This window comes from Callorhinus ursinus, unplaced genomic scaffold (assembly GCF_003265705.2).
Source record: "Callorhinus ursinus isolate GAN/ISIS: 27379988/994484 unplaced genomic scaffold, GSC_fseal_2.0 scaffold10, whole genome shotgun sequence".
NCBI classification, from domain to species: Eukaryota; Metazoa; Chordata; class Mammalia; order Carnivora; family Otariidae; genus Callorhinus; species Callorhinus ursinus.
In genome coordinates, this window is record NW_027397072.1 from 40,083,472 (window position 1) to 40,105,397 (window position 21,926).

Here is a 21,926-nt window from a genome sequence, read left to right on the forward strand (position 1 = left end):
TTTTTAAAGAATAAAGCTGCTATGAACACTGATGTACAAATCTTTGTCGGGGGCAGGTAGAAGTTTCATTTGCTGAAGTAAAAATGCCCCGGAGTAGAATTCCTGGGTTATAAGGTAGGTGAATCTTTAACTTTATAAGGCACTTGCGGCTTGTTTTCTGTCACCTTCCCGAAAGGAGGGATGTTTAGAAATCAGCCTGCAAAGACCACAATGAAACAATCTCCATGGGGAGAAAAGGTGGTGACAGAGAGACAACAGCTCTTAGTGAAGAAAGCCATTTTAACCAGCTCCTCACTCAACCAGCTTCGGCATAGTTTTCATTATTGGTACTAACTCTGGGCTGTACCCAAGGAAATGCTTATTCACATTACTAATGGAAGAAGACTAAGCAGACTGGCAATACTGGAGTGCCCGGAAGGTTCTTTACACCAAAATGTTGACCAAACCTTTCAGGATTTTGCTTTAACCTCAATCAATTGCAATTTTGCAGGGACATTTATTGAGAATGTCAACTATGGAAAGGTCATCCTTTGAAAATCTAATCTGAGTTCTGAATTTTCACTGTTGGAGCCTCCGTCTTACCCCAGGAAAGATAAACAGACTTTTCTGTGAATTGAGGGCCTGGCTATGTGGGTTTTTGCTCTCTGCCAGTTGTATCATCGGGCCCTATTGTGCAGGAAAGCAGCATGAGAAAGTTGTGTTTGAGAGACTGAACAGGAGAAAGGGGTCTGAAGTCGGCTGGACCCCTGGAAACGGAAGCAAAGGGGTCTGACCACAGCCTGTTGCACCTGAAGGAGACCTGAGCCTCTTGAAAGGCCTGCTTCTCCTGGCAGAAGCTCAGAGGAAGTGGCTACAGGGTAGCTGGTGAGCCAGGAACTAGGAACTGTGGTCTAGAAAGCTTATGTGAGAGGCTGGGCTAGCACAGTCCCCCACCTGAAAGTGGGACCCTCAGGAGCAGGAAGCTAGAGCAGAAGCTGGTCGTCGTAAGAAAAGCAGCATCAGGGCGCCCTGGGTGGCTCAGTCATTAAGTGTCTGCCTTCGGATCAGGTCATGATCCCAGGGTCCTGGGATCGAGCCCTGCATCGGGCTCCCTGCTCAGCAGGAAGCCTGCTTCTCCCTCTCCCACTCATCCTGCTTACGTTCCCTCTTTGGCTGTGTCTCTTTCTGTCAAATAAATAAAATCTTTAAAAAAAAGAGAGAAAGAAAGAAAAAGAAAGAAAGAAAGAAAGAAAGAAAGAAAGAAAGAAAGAAAGAAAAAAAGAAAGAAAGAAAGAAAGAAAAAAAGCAGCATCAATGGGCTCCTGGAAAGTCCTGGGAGACCAAAACCCACCCATCCTGCATGTCTAGGCATTTCTTGTCCTCTGTCATAGGACATGTCATTGTTCACCAGTCTTCAGATCCTTCTGGCAGTAGAATTTTATAGTCACACCCTTTGCCATGTGACTTTGCAGCACTTCCCATTAGCACGAGCATCCTACCTCTTGCCACTGATGTCGGCATAGCCGTGTGACTGGCTTTGTGGTCAGTGGAGTGTGGGCAGGAATGACCCAAGAGGCCCCAAGAGGCATCATGTATCTCTGCTCAGCTTCCTCAGCTCCTGCTATTTGACATGAAAAGAACACACCCTTGTAGTGCTGGTCTGAGGAAAATATGGAGCCAGGTAGATGTGAATTTTATAGTATGTGAACTATATCTCAATAAACTGTTAAAAAAAATCAACCGCCTGTTAACTGTTTATACCACAGTGAGGCAAGTACTAGTGTTGTCCCCTTCATCACCATACAGGAAGCAAAGGCTCAGAGAGCTTAGGTGGCCCTCCCAGTTCATTCACCTCATCAATGTTCGACACAAGACTGGGACTTAGGTCCTGACACCACCACCCATGGGGTCCACATCATCTTTCCAGTGTGTTTGCACCCCCCCCACACACCACACACATACACCTTAGGGCCACGGGGAAACTGGACTCAAGGACTATTTAGACAACATTCAGTCATGGGTCATGGCTGTCTTCAGCTCTTCTTTCTAGCCTCTTCTCTCCAAGCACCCTCCTCCTTCAACTCACCCTCCCTCATCTGCTGACGATGCTAGCTGTTCAGGGTCCCTCCCTGCTCTGTTTTATAAGCTTTCTTGCCAAGAACATAAAAAGATATTTGACTCATGCAAACCAACATTTAACACAATTGCAAGTGGTTTTTCCCACGTTGCCAGGTGCCCTGACTCTCAAAAGCTCCTGCCCCCTCCCCCCAACTTAGGGTGACTGGAGACATGGAGCATCTTCCTTTAGGGCTCCGTCATCGGGGGGGTGCTTTCAATGGACAGAAACACACATCTATGGGATGTCTCCCATGAACCGGCGATTTTGATGAGTGCTTAAATGCCCTCTTCTTTAAGCTTCCCAGCAACCCATAGAATATGTGTGTGGATGGGCACATTTCATAGAGAAGGAGACTGAAGCTCAGAGAGGTAAGGGAACCTAGCCAAGTTCTGGCAGATAGGGAGCGACCACACCAGGGTTCCGTCCCAGGTGTCCTAATTCCAAGCCCAATAATCTTTTTCTTATTTACGTACCTGTGTTTTTCCCTCGGGATCCCCCATGGAGTCTACCACATGCCTGGTTCAAAGGAGGAGTTCAAGAAGGGAATGAAAAAGAAATCAACAAAAGCCAACCGATGTCAGTTTGCCCAAAGGCCTTTTTTCCTTAAGAAAAATGTATGAGGCAGCTCTCAACCCCAGCACATCTATGTGTGACAGAAAGACTCCTCCTGGGGTTTTCATCTGCAAAAGAGAAGAGCACCAACTGCCCTGAGTTGTTGTAGTTTGAGCATAAAGTGGGCAGAGGAGGATGGGGTGGGGGTGAGGGGGGAGTAGAAAAGCTGGAGAGGCGTTGCTTCATCTTCTTAGAGGCAATCAGAGCCATCTGGACACCTGCCGAGGAGATGGAGGGCAAGTGTCCTGAGAGGGGAGTCCCTTGGGAGTGAGGGAAGTGGACTGAATGATAAAGAAACTCACAATCTACAGAAAGAAAGGGAACGCTGGAAAGGCCCGCAAGATGTAGAAACTTTCTTGCGAAACTAACATCATATAATGTCATTTACAATACTTCTCCCCCCTTTCAAAATGAATTGCAGGTAGCTGGGCCCTGGGCCCGCTGCCGGGGCCACTGTCATTGCTGGCCCTGGGGCCACCGAAGCCACAGACCACTGGGTGCCCTAGCGGTCAGCCCCACCAGAAGGGATTCTGATTACATTGTTCAGTCTGGATTTAAAAGTCTCAGGGGAGTATCTGATTGGCTGTCTTTAGTTCATATGTCCATGCTTCTGCTGCCAGAGGTCAAGGGGAGTTTTCCACCGTCCCAGCATGCAGAGTGGGACCCTCTTGCAAGAGCAGATGCCCCACAATCAGGAAGCAGCCTCACATGCTGCACAATTATGACAAAAATATGTCTTCTCTAATTGAGACAATGATACCTACTTCTCAGGGTTGCTGGGAGTATTGAATAAGATCATTCAATTATTCTACCATCATATATAGAGTTATCGATGGTATTTCCAGCACTGTGCTAGGTGTTGGGTAGTGTCTCTAAGTTCTGCCATATACTAAGAATTCGATAAGTCATAACCATGTTAAGAAGCTATGACATGGGAGCGGAGGGGGAGAGAATGATGCTTAGGAGGGTTCTCAGCTAAACGCTTGATTGAGATCTGCCCTCTGCGCTTCCTGGAAGCCAAGAGAAATAGTCTAATGACAATAACCATAAACAGCTGATTTCTTGGATACTTTCTATGTACCAGGCACTGTGCTAAACATCACCCATGTATTATCTCACACTTAATCTTCATGACGATTCTATAAAGTAGATATTATTATTATTACTCTGATTTTACAGATTATGAGAAAAGGTTCAGCATGGTTAAGTAACTTGGTCAAGATCAATCAATGAGTTAATGGTGGCACCGGAATTTGACTCATATCCCTTTGACCCCAGAGCCCAAACTATTAATCACTGCTCTATAATCCTCTCTAGCACCAAATGTCTGGGACAGACTACTGAGGGGCTGCCAGCTTCCACCGCCATGGCCCAAGGCTTTGCAAGGCTCCTGAGGTCAATCTGTTAAAGCTCCCATCTTTTTTCACATTTTTGTTCACCGGGCTGGTTTGCATTTTATGCAACTGATGTAAAATTCCCCTTTCTTTTTCCTTGCCTGGGAATAGTGGCAGAAGTAAATGAGAAGTAAGTGAGAAGGTGCTGAGGATGGATGGGGAGGGAGCGAAACCATTTACCTAGTCATGGTAGATTTGCCATGGCAGAGAGCCTGGCAGGAGATGGGCCTTTAATCATTAGTTTCCCATTAAATCTTGGAACCAGACCCTCCCTGGCATAATGCTGAGGAAGACAAGGGTGATTTTATGTTCAAAAATGTTGAGACTGGAAGGGACCTTAGAACCTTCTAGGCCAGCTGTTTTCCAACAGTTTTAAAGCGATGGAATCATACTTTAAAGGAAATCTTCACAAAAGCCCAGATTCTAAAAATAGATCAAACAAGAGCTATTCTGGCCAAAGGGAAGCTGGGGACCCAGAGCAGTCTGAGAATTACCGAGTCCAACACCTGTGATATGGGAGAGGGGACCTACCTGAAAGTGAGAATGACTTGTCCAAGGTCACACAGCCACTTAGCGGCGCAGCCAGCCCCCGGCTCCAGCCCCCAGCCCGAATGCAGCGCTTGTCTGTGAGAGCATGGCGCCCTGGCTCCTTCCAACTCAGCACCTCCCACTCTTGGGACTCCTCCCTCAGCCTCATGCGTGTCAAACAGAAGGAACTGTGTCCCTCAAAATGCTAGAAACCACTGGGGCCACGAGTAGTACCTCTCTGAGACTCTGTTGCAGAGGGACAGAGAACAGGGAGAGCTGGTCCCTCCCGCATCGCCAGAGGCAGCTGGGCACCGTTGGCATGAGGGCAGCTCTGCTTTTTAATAGGACGCCGTAGGATCATTGGTGATGTCCCTGGGGAAGGGGGTGGTTCTGAGGATGTGTATCCAGTGGAAACAGCAGTGACGTCTGTGCTGTGTGGTCAGGGTCTCAACAGGAAGCAAATGGCCTCTCAATGTGGCCATCTGAGGAGAGCTTGAGAAGGACCATTTACAACGCTGTGGGCAGTGGAGAGGGAAACCCCTGCACACAAGCAGGGGGCGGGGCAGAGGGAGAAGCAGGCTCCCCACTGAGCAGGGAGCCCCATATGGGGCTTGATCACAGGACCCTGAGATCATGACCTGAGCCAAAGGCAGCGAAAGCAGTGGCTTAACCCACTGAGCCACCCAGGCGCCCCAGTGCGCCAGCTGTAGACTTTCTTAGGAGAATCAGCCAACTCCCTGCAGGGAGGGAGCAGGGCATAAATACCCTGACCTCACGCTCCTCCAACCCCTGCCTCCAGTGCCTGCCATGGGCTGAACCTGACCCAAAGCCAGGACAAAATGGCCTGGGTGATACAACTCATCCGGACAGGCAAGCAGAATATATCCAAAATGGTGTCACCCCGGGGAAGCAGCAGTGTCCAGCAGACCTCGGAAAGAGCAGACCAGACTTGTTCATGAGCAAACCTGAGCCACCCAGGCACCCCCAGAAATTCCCATGGGCACGGGCACTTTGCAGGGCTGGATGTAGGGAAGAAGCTGAGCAGTAAGGTCATGAAAACAACCTCATTTGTACCTATCAGGCCTGGGGAAACTCGCATAGTCCATTACATATGAGGTTGGCCGTGGAGGGAGAAGGCCCTGGTTGCAAGGGCAGGTGAAGTCCGGAAAGCTTCACTTGGCCCTCTGTGACCTCTTCATCCCCAGCACCTGGCTGTATGGGCAGGACTGCAATGCAGTTCTGAAGCTAATTGCCCTGAGTTAGTGCACACTACACGGGTGAAGGACGGTCTCCAGCGACACGGCCCTGGCTTCACATGCCAGACACAAGTTCAGGGGTCCCCAGGCCACCCACGCTTTGATCAACTGGCTACAGATTTCGGGGTTCCCACTCCCCCTGTGAGCATGTTTACTGGCATAATGCACTGTACTCAGAAAGGTGCTAGACTTACAACTTTGGTTTTATTATAAGGGTTATAGATCAGGACCAGCCAAATGAAGAGGCCCATGGGGAAAAGTCTGGGAGGGTCTCAAAGTCAGGGTGCCGAGTTGGCTGTGGCAGGTCAGGTGGGTGGACAACTCTCTCCAGATGCATCAACATCGGTTAGCCCACGAATGTACATGCAGTGATGTTTCTCAGGAAAGGATTTTATGAGGAGACAGCAGCACTAACATTTTGGAAGTAGGAAAGCAAACAGATGAGGAATAACGGACCAGGCAGACTTTTGAGCCCGATTCCAAGCCTGACCTGGAGAAAGCTAGGATGAACATTTCATTCCACAGGCTCCTCAAAAGGAGAAAGTGGGAGCCCCAGGAGCTTAGGACCAGCGGTCAGGGGGTCAGAAGGTCAGACTCAGGGTGGGGTTAAGTGCAGAGAGCTGGGAGAAGTGTGGTTTGAGGGGTAAACTTAAGTATGTGAATATGTAAATAAATGCTTATATATGTAAATTACTTTGAACACACTGCCCGCAGTGTTTGCACTTGGGAGGCAGTCTCTAGGTCCCTTGAGGCAGGCTCTGACTCCTTCCGGCTGGGTGCCTGTCCCTGTCTTGCCCCAGCAGAAGTCTGTGGTTTTCCTCCCATGAGAGGGTAAGAGTGGGTCTCAGGATGGGGGGCTCTAAGTGTGGCATACAGCATGGAAAACAGAAGGATCAAGGACTGATGTTATTGATTTTTAAACTTAAGGACTCCCGGCCCTTCTTGCCGCTTGGGGCTTAAACACACACGCAGCCTGACCCCACCCTCCAGGCAAGAGCCTGGAAGATTCCTCTCTGGGGAGTCTGAGCAGCCCAAGAGGAAAAATCTAAAGACACGGCCAGCAGCTTGGGTCCCGTGGTAAACAGCCGGTCCAGATCCCCTACCATATGAGCGTGCTCCATCCATGCTCCCTTGGCTGATGAGGAAGTGCCACTCAGATGGGCTGCGGGGCTGGGGCAGGGGGCACTGTGAGGGGTAAATTAAAGAACTTTGGGTGGAAGGAATGGTATAACAAATGTATAGAGACAGGCTATGGAGAGGTTTTTAAGAGAGGCGTGGGTAGGGCACTGGGCCAGGGAGCAGGGCAGGCAGGAGTAAGGGAAAAGTAGATGAGGTCCAAAAGGCTGGCTGGGCCTAGCAGGTGCCTGAGAGAGCACCGAGGCCAGCAGGAACAATGGGCCAATATCTGGGGTCAAACGCCTCTTTCTGGGGCTCTATACCCTGAACAGGCTGTGCCAACCTGGGGAAACGGTGTGGCCAGCCCAGGTCTGTACCAGCAGCTTCCCTGGGGACTAGGGGGAGGACAGCCTCCAAGGCCAGTCTTAGAGGATGGAAGTTAATTCGCTAGATAATGAGGAGCCTGAGGAGAGTTGGGAAACAGGAAGGTGACGTCTAGGATTGAGTTAGACTGATGGAAGAATGAATTTATGAACCAGACTCTGGGAGAGGCAATGGGGGGCTGTGCCAAAGTCAACAGGGAAAGTCTCAGATGAACCTGGGTCCGTATTCACGGGAGGAGGAGATGGGAGCCTAGAGAACAGAAATTGCTGGAAAAGGAGTGGAGGCCTTTGGATGGGAAACAAGAATGCGGATGGAATGCAGGAGGAAGTGTTGAGCAAGAGAGAAAGCAGCCACCAACCTATCCGAATACAGACAAATACCTGCACCAGGACAGGGGTCTTCAAACATTATGAAATTTTTGGCAGTCTTCTCTCCCTTCACCAGTGTAACACAGGAATTCAGGGAAAGAATTTTTTCCCTTTCCCAATGCTGTGGTGTGTTCGGCTGAGAACAGTCTCATGGACGCATCAGCTGGGTACCAAGCGAGTGTGACCAATGAAGGCCGTTTGTGAAGTTGGGTTCACCAGCAAGTGTTTGTCCTTGGACATTTTTCTCCCCTCAGCCTTCTACACAAAGACTTCCCTGACGTAGATACCAGTGTCCAGCCTTTCATGAGGAGAGATGGTGATGCCAGCAGAGTATCCAGTGAAGGAAGCAGGACCTCCTGCTGGGAGGATGCTCTTCGCCAGCATGCCTGCGAACCTCGAATTTATTCCCTACTCTTTCCTCTGAATGCAGGCATGGAACATCTTGGTTATAAGTGCAAATAATTGTCTGGAAGGAGAAACTAAAAGTTCATTATTAACCATTCACACTTTGGTTCACTTAGCAGGGCCCCGAGGAAGGAAGAGTTTCCAGGATAAATAATAATAAATGCTAATCACATTTGGAGTAACTGAAAGATTTTCACACTCATTATCTTGATCCTCAAGAGTAACACCAAGGGCCTTACAGGATTATTATCTCCCTCTTACAGCTGAGGGAATCAAGACCCAGAGAGGTTAAGGGACTTGCCCAAGAATACACAGTGGTTGCTGTTGGCAGAAGCGAGACTCGCACCCAGGGCTCCCGATGTCCAGTTTGGGGCCCTGTCCTCAGTGTGCATGGCGGGGAGGGGACTGTGACAGCCCAGGTGTGGGGCAGTATCCCAGGGTAAGGTGCAGTGGGGAGGGTATCCAGAGAACCCGAGAGAGAACAAGAGCTAGGGAGCTCCTCTGGGTACACCGCCACTGGCTAGGGTTTGAAGCCAAGGTCAGGATCCCCTAAATTCTGTCCATTGTCAAGGCCTCTTCCCTCAGCTCTGGGTGGGACAGAACAAAGAGAAGAGAATAGTGAGCAATAAGCCCCAGGCCACCCATCAATCCCAAACCCAGCGCTCCATCCTAATTCTTTGCTCTCCTGGGGGGAGCCTGCCCTGGAAAGCCAACCTCCAGCTTTCCCAAGAGGTAAGATCACTGGGTAAGATCTTGGCCCCTTTGGAGAACCCTGTCCTGACAGCATGCGACCACCCTAGCTCACAGTTCAAGGTCCCTGAGGTGCTCAGAGCTGGGATTTGACTTACCTACGGGTGAGCCCATCATCAGTGGTAAACATGGAGGCCCCTCTTGGTATAGTGTGGCTGGATGCTCTCTACAACAGACTTGCCTCCCAAGCTCAGGCCCTGGACAGCTGCTCACAAGAACTATGTCTGAAAGAAAAAGGACATGGTCATAATTCTACATTCAAATGCCTAGATCCCAGATAAGCTGCCTCCTGAGGCCAAAGCTACCTTTCCGCAAGGAGGATCCATGCACATCCCTTCCCCCATGGGAGATCCATGCACAGAGGAAAAACCCAAGAGAAGGGACACTTTATAATTCCCAGGAGCTTTAACTTGACCTCAGACACTGGAGATCAGGAAGCCCTCCTTTATGTTCGAAGTCCAAGTGCTCTTTGGAGCTGGGCGCCTTCGGTCATTCAAAGAGCACTCTGAGCCCCATCCCCCTTCTGTTCCCTCTCATGCACACAGTGCCTGCACACTCACTCCGCAGGGTATGGGTCCGATGCTGCTCATCTAAGGACCTCAGCTGGAGGACCCATGACCCATAATGAAACTAGATGACCATTTCCTCACCCCTTTCCAGCAGGGGAAGAATAAGAGACTGGGGGAGGCACCCCTGATTCCACCCTCAACTCAGACCACACCCTCAACGTACCATTTTAAAATAAGTAATCGTTACAAATTAGTAGGGTAGGAATTCATTTAAAATAAGTAATCGTTACAAATTAGTAGGGTAGGAATAATGAGTGTGAAAATCTTTCAGGGTAGAACATCTTTCATGCTTTAATGTTCTTAATGGCCTAATGAATGCAATTTAATTCAACATAGCACTGTGAAGGGTTTGGGTCAGGCTCGGGGCTGGGTGCTTGATCATTCCAAGGGGCTCAGCATGATCGTTCAGAGAAGGGACTGCGGTGTCGTCAAGGAAAAACACACATACAGCTCGTTACCACTTGGGCCAGTGCTAAGGTAGAGCTATGGGAGAATAGGGGAGGCAATGATTATTTCTGGACAGAGGGGAAAAGTTTCCACAGCGGGCTCATAGAGGAAGAGATGTTTGGGTCAGGCCTTTGGGCCTTCCCTGGGAGGGATTCATGATCAAAGGAGAGAAGTGAGCTGCAGGTATGTCTGAACAAAGGTATGGGTGCTGGGAGGGCTGATGCATGCCGTATATCAGTATTAGGTTAGGGGAGGGAAGAGATAAGGAAGCTGAGATCCGGTTCGGTCTGGGGCACAGTTAAAAAAAAAAAAAGATGATGACAGGGAAGAGAGGGGAAGAGAGAGGATTAGAAAGAGGACTTGCAGTATTGAACACCTGGGCACTGTTAGCAGAACTGACCAGTCTCTCCCCTGAGGAGCAGCATCCACTGTGAAAAACCCATTGAACCAGGGAGATCATTCCCAGCTCCGGCACTCAGCGCAGCGGCGGGGGGAGCTTGGATTCATGAGCTCCCTCCTGGGTCTCAGCTAGCACCTGTACAGAACAAGGACTGCATGCCTACCATTGGTGGTGCTTGATAGCACGTCCCTCCTAGCCGGAAACAGATGGCCGCATGAAAGGGGAAGTTGAAGAAGGCTGAGGAAGGGATTGTTTATAAAGGGATGGGCACAAAAGGGAGCCAAGAGATGGTAAAATGCCAGGGAATTGCAACATCTGGGGAGGCAAGGAGGTAACACTATTCACTGTAGAGACGGCTGCCCGGCCAGACCTATAGACTCTGATAGAGAATGGAGCCAACAACCAGCTGGGCTAGGGAGACATGCCCTGACTTCTAGCCCCGCTTCAGTGCCTCTCAGCTGAACACATGCAAAGGCAGAGGGCAAGGGAGCTGATGGAGGCAGTCTGTGGAGGTCAGCTTCCAGACAGAACAGGGGAAGCAATGGACCAGAAGGAGGCAACAGAGAATATCTCACACAGGTAGCCGACTGACAAATGTATTTGAATAGTTACATGTTTGTTTTAGTGTATAATAAAAGCAATGTAGCCACCCATCAAAGCTATGAGCTCATAGCTGTTATTTCTTAGGGTAAGGCAAGAGTGGATCTTTATTTTATTTTAATTAATTTATTTGAGAGAAAGATAGAGAGCGTGCACAAGCAGGGGGAGAGGCAGAGGGAGAGGGACAACCAGACTCCCCAATGAGCGGGGGACCCTGAGATCATGACCTGAGTGGAAGTCAGATGCTTAACCGACTGAGTCATCCAGGCGCCCCAAGAGTGGATCTTTAAATGTTAAAAGTTAGACAGTTGAAAGAAAAATATGAAGTGATAGTCCGGGTGGTACAAGAATATGGCAAAAATCACAAAGACCGCCTTTGTAAAACTGAAGTTTGGGAAATTTGGGCTGGGTGATAGAGAGGATTGCTTCCATTTCTGACTCTTTTTGAGTTTTTAAGTGTCTACATGTAGCTATACCGAGTACAAGGAAAATGCTGGGAACTGTCACAGGGTATTTTCAGATCATTTTAGTTCAGTAAAATGTTATAATCATGAGTAATTATGGTGAGATGAACCCAGGACTCCCCATCATTCCACTACTCTTTTAAGATTGCTCTTTGCCTTCTCTCGAAGGTTTAAAAACAAACCCTAAGCCACCAACAGACACGAGCAAGAACATTCACAGCAGCACTCTTTGTTATAGTCTCCGACTTGAAACAACCCAAATGTCCATCAAGGGGATTTTATAAATTGGGGTATTTCCATACTATGCAACAATGGAAATGAACAAAGTAAAGCTGTATGCAGCAACATAGATGCAACTCCCAAACTTGATGTGAGCGAAAGGAACCAGACACAGAGTCCACACTGCAGGATTTCTTTTATGTAAAATTTGAAAACGGGCTGAAAAAAATCTAAGGGCTGGCAGTCACAAGAGTGGCTGCCATCACAGGAGGAAGGGGAGGGTGGTGACCAGAAGGAACCACAAGGCAGGCTTTGGGAAGGTAGGCAATGTTCTGTTTTTTGACCAGTTTTTGACATGGTCTGTTCATTTAGAGATAATTCACTGAGCTTTGCATTGAAGATTTTGGAACTTTTTGGTAGGTCTCTTACCCTTCATTAAAAAAAAATCATTATTTTAAGTGTATATAAAATGGAAAAGCTATGATTTTTCCTTGTTGACTCTAGGAAAATGATCACAAAGGATGAGTGCCCCTCTGGGATGAGCAGAGGTGGTGACATGTTTCTGGTGATCCAAGGCTTGGTCACTTCTCCCATTTCTACCAACTCCCCTCTCCCACCTCCCTCAACTTCCATTGCTGGTAGAGCTCCTGCCATCTACAAACATTTCACAGGTGCCCACAGGATTGGCACAATAGTGCCAATTGTTTTCTAAATCTGCTTGTGTCTGGTTGACTAGATGACTGACATTAGCCACTGTTGGAGTGTCCCTTCTTCTCCCAGGTGATGGTAGAACTCTAGACCTTATATGGTACCAGGAAAGTAGGTTAGGGTCCTCCTCTGTTTTTTGGTTACCACTTACCTCTATGTCTGGTTCTGGACATCTGCTGCTCCAGGGCCCATGGAGAGGCCCGCATCACACACAGGCCAGCCATGGTCTCTACCACAGGACCTCCAGCTTCCTGCCCAGTTGTGGCCTTTAGTGGTCAGCACTTGGCCATCTTCAGGCATTCCTATAGAAGGTTCTTTACATCCAAGGGCATTTTAGGGGAATTGGGCATAGGTCTCACCTTCTTTAGGAGGCCATTCACTAGAGGTTGGGCAAGGGAAACCCAAATCCCTAGGGTAGAGCAACCCTGAGGGGCTGAAGGGAGGAGACAATACCCCTAATTCTTTGAGGACGAGACTTAGGGGAGTGAGAAGAAGGGAGCTAAATTTCTCACCAGGTTGTCTGCCCTACCCTCTGACAGCCAGTTAGTGTGCTCTATCCTGTGGTGTGTTCAGAGAAGATAAGACGCCCACCCATAAGGACTTAACAGCCTTGTTGGTAATATGAGAGCATCGTTGAGTAAAGAAATGAAACCAAACCTGACCAAGCAAGGTAAGTTTTGAAGAGGCAGCAGAGCCGGGAAGAGCCTTGCAAGCCGACCTTGCACACTCCACCAAATCAGTGTTTTCACATCATCACTTTTATGAGTCCAAATGTCACAAACCCTCAGGCCCTCCACGTCAAAGTTTTGTTTCACCATACATGTTCATTCGTGATGCAATTTTCTCAAAAAATTGAATTTGTGGCTTTATTTTAAAAACTGAGAAAACCAAAACCGACCACAACCTCAGATTATAGCCTCTCTGGAAAACCAAAGATCTGGCGACACAGGGTGCTCAACGGTCACATGGCAGTGGTGGGCCAGACCTGAGCAGTGACTGTCCCCTTAGATAGGGCTTTCCAGCTGTGGAGTTCCCTCCTCTCGTCCCCACTTCCTATTGTCCCACGCCCAGCCCCCCTCCCTGGGTCCTGCTCCCAGGCATCTTATCTTTTAATAATAATAATAATAAAACTCAGTATCTTCCTCCTGCCAGGAGAATAAAGTCTAAACACCTTCGGCTGGTAAACGGCTCAAATTCTGGTCCCAGTCTCATCTCCCATTGCTCCCCTACACGTTTTCCTCCCAATCTCAGGGTGCTCATGAATGATTTCCACGGTGTTGTGCATTCAGCTGGTTTTCTCAGAATCAAGTTTCACTTTTTAACTCTTTCACTTGTGCCTTTGATTCATATTCTACTTCTGACATCTCAGACCTTCCAAGATCATTGTCTTTCTAATGCATATCCCTTGGAAGTTCCATTACTTAGGGTATGTCCATCAATTTTTGTTGTCAGAAAATGCTTTTATTTTGCCCTTGATTTTGCAAGACGACTTGCTTATCTATTTATTATTTATTTATTTATAAAGATTTAATTATTTTAGACAGAGAGAGGGAGAGACAGAGGGTGTGAGTGAGCACGAGCAGGGGGAGGGAGGGGAGGGGAGAATCTCAAGCAGATTCCCGGCTGAGTGCGGAGCCTGACTGCGGAACATGGGGCTGGATCCCAGGACCCTGGGAACCTACGATCATTTTAAAAGGTTTTTGATCACAAAGAGGGTATGAATTCCAGCCCCAAACTTGCATAAGGACAGGCTTTTGATTAGAAATTCTCAGGGGAAACTTTTGTTTTTCTTTTGGCTCCATTTTGAACTAAAATCGGATATCTTGGGGTGCCTGGGCGGCTCAGTCGGTTAAGTGTCTGCCTTCGGCTCAGGTCATGATCCCAGGGTCCTGGGATGGAGCCCCACATCGGGCTCCTTGTTCAGCGGGGAGTCTGCTTCTCCCTATCCCTCTGCTGCTACCCCTTCTTGTGCACACTCTCTCAAATAAAATAAAAATGAAATAAAATAAAATCAGATATCTTAAGGCAAGTAATGGTCTATAGTGTGTAGGCCACTGTTTCCCTTGGGGAGCAAGATCTGACAATATCCACTAAAGTTTCTATCTTTTGAAGGTTCTGGGTATTCATAAGGATTTCCAGTCTACTCTCATATCCCACTTCAGTCTAAGTTTGTCCTCTATCTTTGTAGCCCATCTGGCCAGAATTAACAGGGGCTCCACAACAAAGTCTGGCTCCTGCTCACTTCTCCGGGTTCACACGTGCCTCTGAGGGATTTCCTCCCATTCTTGCCAGCTCAGCCTTGCTGTATGTAAAAACAGGCTTTTAATAGTTTCCCCGGGATCTTAGGGATTTTTGACTTGGTGGATTTCTCCAGAATCTACTCTTCCATGTTTGTTGGAAACATGGCACTAACTTTTCTATCGTTTTCCAGCAGTCTCCCAGAATCCTTGCTCACCCTGTACCCTCCTCCTAGATCTTCCTCATCTTCTCCATTTGCTAAATCTTACCGTGGTAGGCAGAATTCTAAGATGGTGCCCCAAATCTCTAGCCTCTGGTGGATGCACATTTTCTCCCAGTTATTCACTCGAACACTAATGCTGCTGGGAAGAGATTTAGCAGGTGTAATTAATGTCCTAAATCAGTTGATCTTAAGGATATTATCTGGATGAGTGGGTCTGACTTAATCACACGAGGTTTTTTAAAAATAGAAAGTTTTGTCCAATTGGTAGTAGAAGAAAAAGTCATATAGCTGTTCTCTGGCTAGCCTGGAAGAAAGCAACCATCTATGTTGTGAACTTTCTATGGGGCCACACGGCAAGAACTCCTGGGCAGCCCCTAGGAGCTGAGGGTGGTCCTTGGCTGACAGCTTGCAAAGCAACCCCGAGGACTTCACTCCTGTAATGGCAAGGAAATAAATTCTGCCAAAACCCAGTGAGCTTGAGTGAGCACCCTGAGCCCACTTGAGAACTGCAGCCCTGGCTGACACCTTGATTTCCACCGTCACCTGAGACCCTGGGCAGAGAATTCGGTTACACTGGACCTGGACTCAAACTGTGAGGCTGTAGATTTGTGCTGTTTTAATCTGCTAAATTTGTGGTGATTTTTGACACAGCAATAGAAAATGAACACAGCCCGAACTAATATACCTACCAATATACCCACCTCATCCTTCAAAGCCAGATTCAATTGTCCTTGAGCCGCTCTGAGGCAGTTCCAGTCCTGTCTCCACCCCCCCCCCCCCCCCCCATGCCATGCTCTCATGACTCTTTGTGAATAGTCCTTCTGTTATATCTCATTGTGTTACTGGTTTCGCTTGTTCATTTGTTTTAAAGTGTCTTTCTCTTCGGTTAGACCATTTGACCTTTCGAGAAAGGACTGTGCCTTAGGTGAACTCTGGTGTCTGATGGCCCAAGTTCCAATCCTGGCTTTGCTACTTCTTAGCCATGTGACCTTTGGCAGTTTACTGCATGTCCCTAAGTTTCTCAAGCCTCAACTTCCTTAGATAAGATATGGGGATAAGAAGACCCTACCGCAAAGGGGGGTTGTGAAGATAAAATGAAATAGTTTTTGTACAGCACTTGGTGGCTTACCTGGCACATGAGAGGCCCTCGGTAAATGTTTGTGCAATGAATCTATGGGTGAAGGAAGGATGGAAAGAGGGCCTGCGGATGTGCCTGAATATGGGGCTTGCAATTTCTAAAAGGATTCAGTCTGTGTGGAACAGTTTCCTCAATCCAAGCTGCCCTCTGTCAACAGACAGCCTTCCCCTGATGTTTCCCTCCTTTGTTTCACTCCTGCTTTTTCCCCGTGATTGCTCACAGGAAACGATCCTAGAAAAACCTCAAGGGATTGACTTCCTTTGTGCTTCAGGGCAGCAGACGGTCTGTTCTGTTGGCTGTAGTTTGCTCCAGCCCCTGGGGACTGAGCGGGGGACAGCATTTCAGGAGGATGAGGATGGGAGTAGAACAGGAGGTGAAGCTCGCCAGGAGAAAAACACAAAGACAATACCTGGAGGGAAACCCGACAAGACACTGGTAGAGGGTGAAGGATGGCTGACCCCCGGCCCCCGCCCCCCTTGCCTCCCATACAGCCTCAGTCTTGGCTGCTACAGCTGCCTTCCCTCCTTTCCTTCTGGCCACCTACAAAATAGTCACAACAGCATCACCCCTAACAGCTTCGAAGATGCCAGGCCCTAGGGAAGGCACGGCTTCTGTCTTGGTGTCAGATGAGAGCCATTTGGCAGGCGCAAAGAAACAGGCCATCTGGAAAAGCCTCTGAGACCTCAGTAATTGGAACCAATGACTCCCTTCAGTCTTATTTATTGTAAAAAACAACATTATAACAACATGAAAGGACATCTCTTACAAAGGAAAAAAAGATTACTCAAGATCCTACCACCCTAACACCACAACTGTTTTCTTTTTCCAAGTTTTCTTCTCGTTTTTGGCCACATGATAGAAGTTTGCATCAATCTGTGTCCTGTTTTTTGTTTTCACTTAATGTGGTATCCAAGCCTTTTTTAGTGTTGACCTAATCTTCACATTGGTCTCTCTCTCTCTCAACTGCAAATATTCCAGCCACTTTGATGGAGGCATAATTAATGATTCCTTAACCCTTGGGGATTCTTGCTCATCCCCTTGAATCTTTGAGGTTGGCTGTTGGCAAAGCTGTAAATGAAAGGAAGTTTGTCTTCCGGGCCTAGCTGCATCCCTTACAGATCCTTCTTCCTGCTAGCAATTTTAGCCCAAGATTTCTCTTGCCATATCCTGATGCCAATCTGCTCTCTAAGCTGGTGCCCTTTTCAAGGGCTTTTCAATAAATAATAAAATAGTTCTATTTTTTTTCCTTAAAAGAGCAATGCATGCTCATGTTGTCCAATTTGAGAAACACATAACAGCAAAAGAAAGTAAAACTCTGCTTTAACTTGGCTATGCAAGATCATATGCCACTGTTCCTTATTGTTCTCATAAGTATTGTTGGCACTTTTGACCCCAGTTGTCTGTGCTAGGTCCCTTTCCTCCCAGCCTCTGCTCTGCCTTCCAGCTTCCCTTCAGAAGCTACCTTACGTTGATGACATGATGAAAAAGTTGAATGAATAAACCCTAGAAAGTATACTATCCTGAGGCCTTAGGCCCCTATTGAGATAAAAATATTCAGAAACAGGTACACAAAACATCAAGGGGGCGCCTGAGGTTGCCTCCACTGACTCATAAACCTGGAGTATATAGAGGTAGGATGGGCTGCAGGGCTGGTTTGATCTAGTGGCTCAAAAATGTCATAATGAGAATGGTTTCTTTTTTTTTTTTAAGATTTTATTTATTTATTTGACAGAGAGAGACACAGCAAGAGAGGGAACACAAGCAGGGGGAGTGGGAGAGGGAGAGGGAGAAGCAGGCTTCCCGCGGAGCAGGGAGCCCGATGCGGGACTCGATCCCAGGACCCCGGGGCCATGACCTGAGACAAAGGCAGACGCTTAATGACTGAGCCACCCAGGCGCCCCAAGAGAATGGTTTCTTTCTAACTTCCGTCTGACTTCCCTCAGCATTATTCTCTTCTAAGGTAAGTCCTTCTTGTAGTCTAAAATGACTGCCTTAGCAGCAGCTTCCGAGGCTACCTACTGCCTGACTCCTGTATAGCTAGAGATGAGAGCATCTCTCTCCCACATCCCATACATTGGAGATCTCCTCTGACTGGGTCAATCTCATTCCTACGGCCACCCATGAATCAATCCTAGTGGCAAGGAGGATGGGTGGCTCAGACCAGCAGGTCTCAAGCTCTAGTCTTAGGACCCTTTACACTCCTAAAACTTACTGAGGATCCCAAAGAATCTTTTTAATGGAGGTTTAATCGATTGATATTTGCCAAATTATAAGTTAAATTTATTAAAATTAATAAAATAGGGCACGTGGGAGGCTCAGTCTGTTAAGTGTCTGCCTTTGGCTCAGGTCATGATCCCAGAGTCCCCAGGACCCCTGCTCAGTGGGGAGTCTGCTTCTCCATTTGCCCCTCCCCCTGCTCCTTCTCTCTCTCTCTCTCTCTCACTCACTCTCTCTCTCAAGTAAATAAATAAAATCTTAAAAAAATAAAATAAAATAATCATAAAAAATAATAAATTTACATGTTATAACAAGTTAATTTAAAAGTAACTACGTTTTAAAAGGCATTAATATCCCCTCCAAAATAACTATGTTTTCCAAAACAAAAAGATGGTGAGAAGAATGGCTTTTTTTCCTACTTTTTAATTTGCAAGTCTCTTTAAATCTGGTTTAATAGAAGACAGCTGGATTTTCATATCTGCTTCTGTATTCAATCTGTTGCAAATCGTTTGGTTCAAGTACAGGAAGAAAATCTGCTTCACATCCATATGTAATTGGAAAAGGGAGGAGTATTTTAACAGCTTTTTAAGATAATTGTGGATATTCTTCTTTGGTACTATACGAAAACTCTACAAGAGGTCATATCTTAAAGGCTTGTTGCACTGTGGAATCTGAAACCTTATCTATGAACTTTTCATACGGTTTAAGTCCATTGTCTGCCTTGCATTTAAAATTAATCTTTAACCCATGTGTGATTTTGTAACATCACGCATTAGTCATCTGGAAAACCTTGATTCACTGAATAAATGCAGGTCTTCCAAGCGTTGGCGCATCACACATGATCCATTATCCCCAAATCATATTGGTTAACATCACCATCAGTCCCATCAGAAAAGTCCTTAAATATTGAGAAGCTGTCCCATGGTTTATGTTTTATGGTTTATGTCCCTATAAACTCTTCCAAAATTCTAAATTTCTTTTGAAAGCTGGAATTTTTTCATCATTGGCAACCAGTAGGCCATCGCTGCCCTTGAAGAGACAGGCTCACTTAATTGATTGTCAAGAAAATGTCTACCAAATAACCTGACCTAATTTGTCAGGTGCTTTCTCAAGTAAAAATGGTGCTCCATGACCCCGACCCGTCACAAAACCAGCTAGTTCAGCTTGCAGCTGCACCAGAGCTTTCCCCTGGACAACCACCATGCTTCAGTTCCCAGCAGAAGGGTTTTATATGCATTTTCCATTTTGTCATATAAAATACTAAAAAGATACATGCTTAACAGTTGAGATTTTAATAAATTTAGTAATGTTCTTAAATGAAACTGCATTTTTTTAAATTAAAAAAATATAGGGCGCCTGGGTGGCTCAGTCGGTTGAACGACTGCCTTCGGCTCAGGTCATGATCCTGGAGTCCTGGGATCGAGTCCTGCATCAGGCTCCCTGCTCAGCAGGGAGTCTGCTTCTCCCTCTGACCCTCCCCTCTCTCATGTGCGCTCTCTCTCTCTCTCATTGTTTCTCTCAAATGAATAAATAAAATCTTTAAAAAAAAAAAGACTGAATATATTAAAAAAATATATATATATATACTTTTTTACCATGAGTGTGATGGTGAAGGGTATTAGTACAGTTCAGTGCCATCACGTTGATTTGCGAAGGTACCAGTAGTTTTGCACACCTTCACCTCTGCACCATCAATGAGAAAGGTAAATTATGTCTTAGATAATTATGAAATAATTTTGACTTCAGAGATTCCCTGAAAGGTCCTCAGGGACCCCCTAGGGGTTCATGGACCATACTTTGAGAACCTCTGACCTAGACCAATCAGAGCTCACTCATAGAGTTAAGAGTGGGGCAAATTTACCTAAACCATATGTTGCATCACAGGGGAGGGGAGAGGGAGTGGATGTTGGGGGCAACCACAATGCCAGCTATCAGAATGACCTAAGTAATGAACACAAGGAACTAAAGAATTACAAAATCATGGTAGCTGTCCCGGACTTACAGTTTGGCCACTTTGCTCGTCAGGGTCCTGAGCTTTTTCTGAGACCAGCCAATGACTTGAAGAGATTCCAGGTAAGGCTTTGAGATCTAGTGGTTGATCCTAATCAACAGTTGGAGGATCTCTAGCTCAATGCAGAACAGTAGCTGAGGATGGCTCTGCAGCTTGTAAAAAGGATGCTTTAGGGCAGGGGCTTGTCAACTTCTCTTCCCACCAAATGAGAACGGGGTGAATGAGGTAGTGGGTGCAGGGTAAGCTTAACAGCCGTCCTGTGAGGCTAGGGCAGGAGGCAGTTTCAAGCTCTCTTTCTTTCTCACACCCACCTTACACCCACTCTTCCAAGCCAGGATACCCTGATCTTTATGTCAGCCATAATGCTTTCAAGGCATTTTATCGACAGGAGTATCTGGGAGAAAGGGGAAGAGCAGCTGAGGCAAAGAGAGGTAAAGAGTGTCTGATCAAGCTGGCTGGCCTTGGGCTGGTCTCCAAGAGAGAAGTGGTGAGGTGCTCAGCATTCTCCCCGCAGCTGTCATTACCATCCCATCCCCCCCCGCCACGCGCAGCTGCTCTGCTTGGGCAACCTTGGCCAATCCACTAGATTTAGATCTCTCAGTGACAGCTTTTCCTCCAATATTTTCAAAATGCTCCCGTGTCCTCACCTTAGAATAACCTGGAAACATTTTTATGGCAAATCCCTTTGGAAAGTATGATGGCAGAGTCCCCCCTCCACCCCCACCTTTTCCTTTCCAAGATTTCGCTTCTGACCTTTGTTACCCCGATACCACATTTTTTCCAGCACCCCTGCCCCCACCGGGGAAAGAACACAGACATTTCCAAACTCTGTTGGGAGCTGTGCAATCTATTGCAAAAAAGAGAGACAAAACTCTCAGTTGACGTAAATACATTTGGCTCAGTGTCTAGGATCTTCCTTTTTAAAGCGGAACCGGTATCACCGGCACATGACCGCGATGCCCTGTACCTGAAACGACATTCTGAAGGCAGACCAATTTCGCTGAGCTCACCGAGGAGTCAACAAGTCCTAACGCACAGAAATGTCGCAGGCGCATTATACACATTCAGCTGTGTTAAAGAAATAACATACCAGTGCTTTAAACTCCTTTTAATTTTTGAATTTGGAGATTCACTAATATTTATGACTTAAAAAATTGTATGACATTTCCTCTCCAGAACCAAGGGAGACTCCTGAGGTATGGAAAGGGGCACTCCAAGCGCAGGTTCTGATCCTTGCTCTGCCACCAAATGCCCCAGTGATTTAGGGTAACTCACTTCTGCTCTCTCGGTCTCAATTACCCATCTATGATACTAGGGGGTAATCACTATTTCCTTCTTCTCGGACACATGGAACAACATAAAGATGTTTTGCCAGTCCCCAGACACACGCCCAGGCTGCCCTCGTGCAGTTCTCGAGGTCTCAGGGCCCCAGGAACTCTGAACCCTGGTCGGCCTGGGGGGTTGTGCTGGCAAGTGAAGCACGTGACTACGTAAAGCCCCTCCATTCACCGGCTCCGCAAGTACCAGTCCTACGCGCAGTAAAAGCCTACAATCATTCCAGCTGTACCTTTCGTGTCTTCACCAGCTAACCGCACGCAGAATTCAAGTGACTGTGGGTGCCCGACACCCTAGCTCCTCCCAGGCCAGCAGCTGGGCAACGTCCTGCTGGGGACGCCCACCTCCCCCAACCGCTCTGGGTGGAGGGAGTCGCGCGTCCAGCGGGCGGGGCGGCAGCGGGACACCCCCCCGCGAGCTCCGATTGGTCTCTCCTGTCCTCGTGA

At 47.4% G+C, this 21,926-nt stretch overlaps 2 long non-coding RNA genes across 5 annotated transcripts in view; both read right to left on the reverse strand.

The window, feature by feature from the left end:
• The window catches only part of LOC112821079 (uncharacterized), a 37,646-nt gene extending 32,486 nt beyond the window's left edge, over positions 1-5,160 (reverse strand). The window contains exon 1 of one of the 2 annotated variants that reach the window (XR_012379754.1): positions 4,636-5,160. This is a non-coding gene — a long non-coding RNA (uncharacterized lncRNA). The other variant, XR_012379755.1, reaches the window with a different exon arrangement.
• A 19-nt stretch (positions 5,161-5,179) lies between these two features.
• On the reverse strand, positions 5,180-21,865 carry LOC141369894 (uncharacterized). 3 transcript variants are annotated; one of them, XR_012379753.1, is made up of 5 exons: positions 21,713-21,865; positions 20,137-20,291; positions 14,826-14,918; positions 9,010-9,135; positions 5,180-8,748 (listed from the first exon to the last, which is right to left on the reverse strand). It is a non-coding gene; the product is annotated as an uncharacterized lncRNA (long non-coding RNA). The 3 variants fall into 3 exon arrangements; XR_012379752.1 differs by having other exon boundaries at positions 20,137-20,297; XR_003207336.2 differs by lacking the exons at positions 14,826-14,918; positions 20,137-20,291.
• Positions 21,866-21,926: the final 61 nt, after the last annotated feature.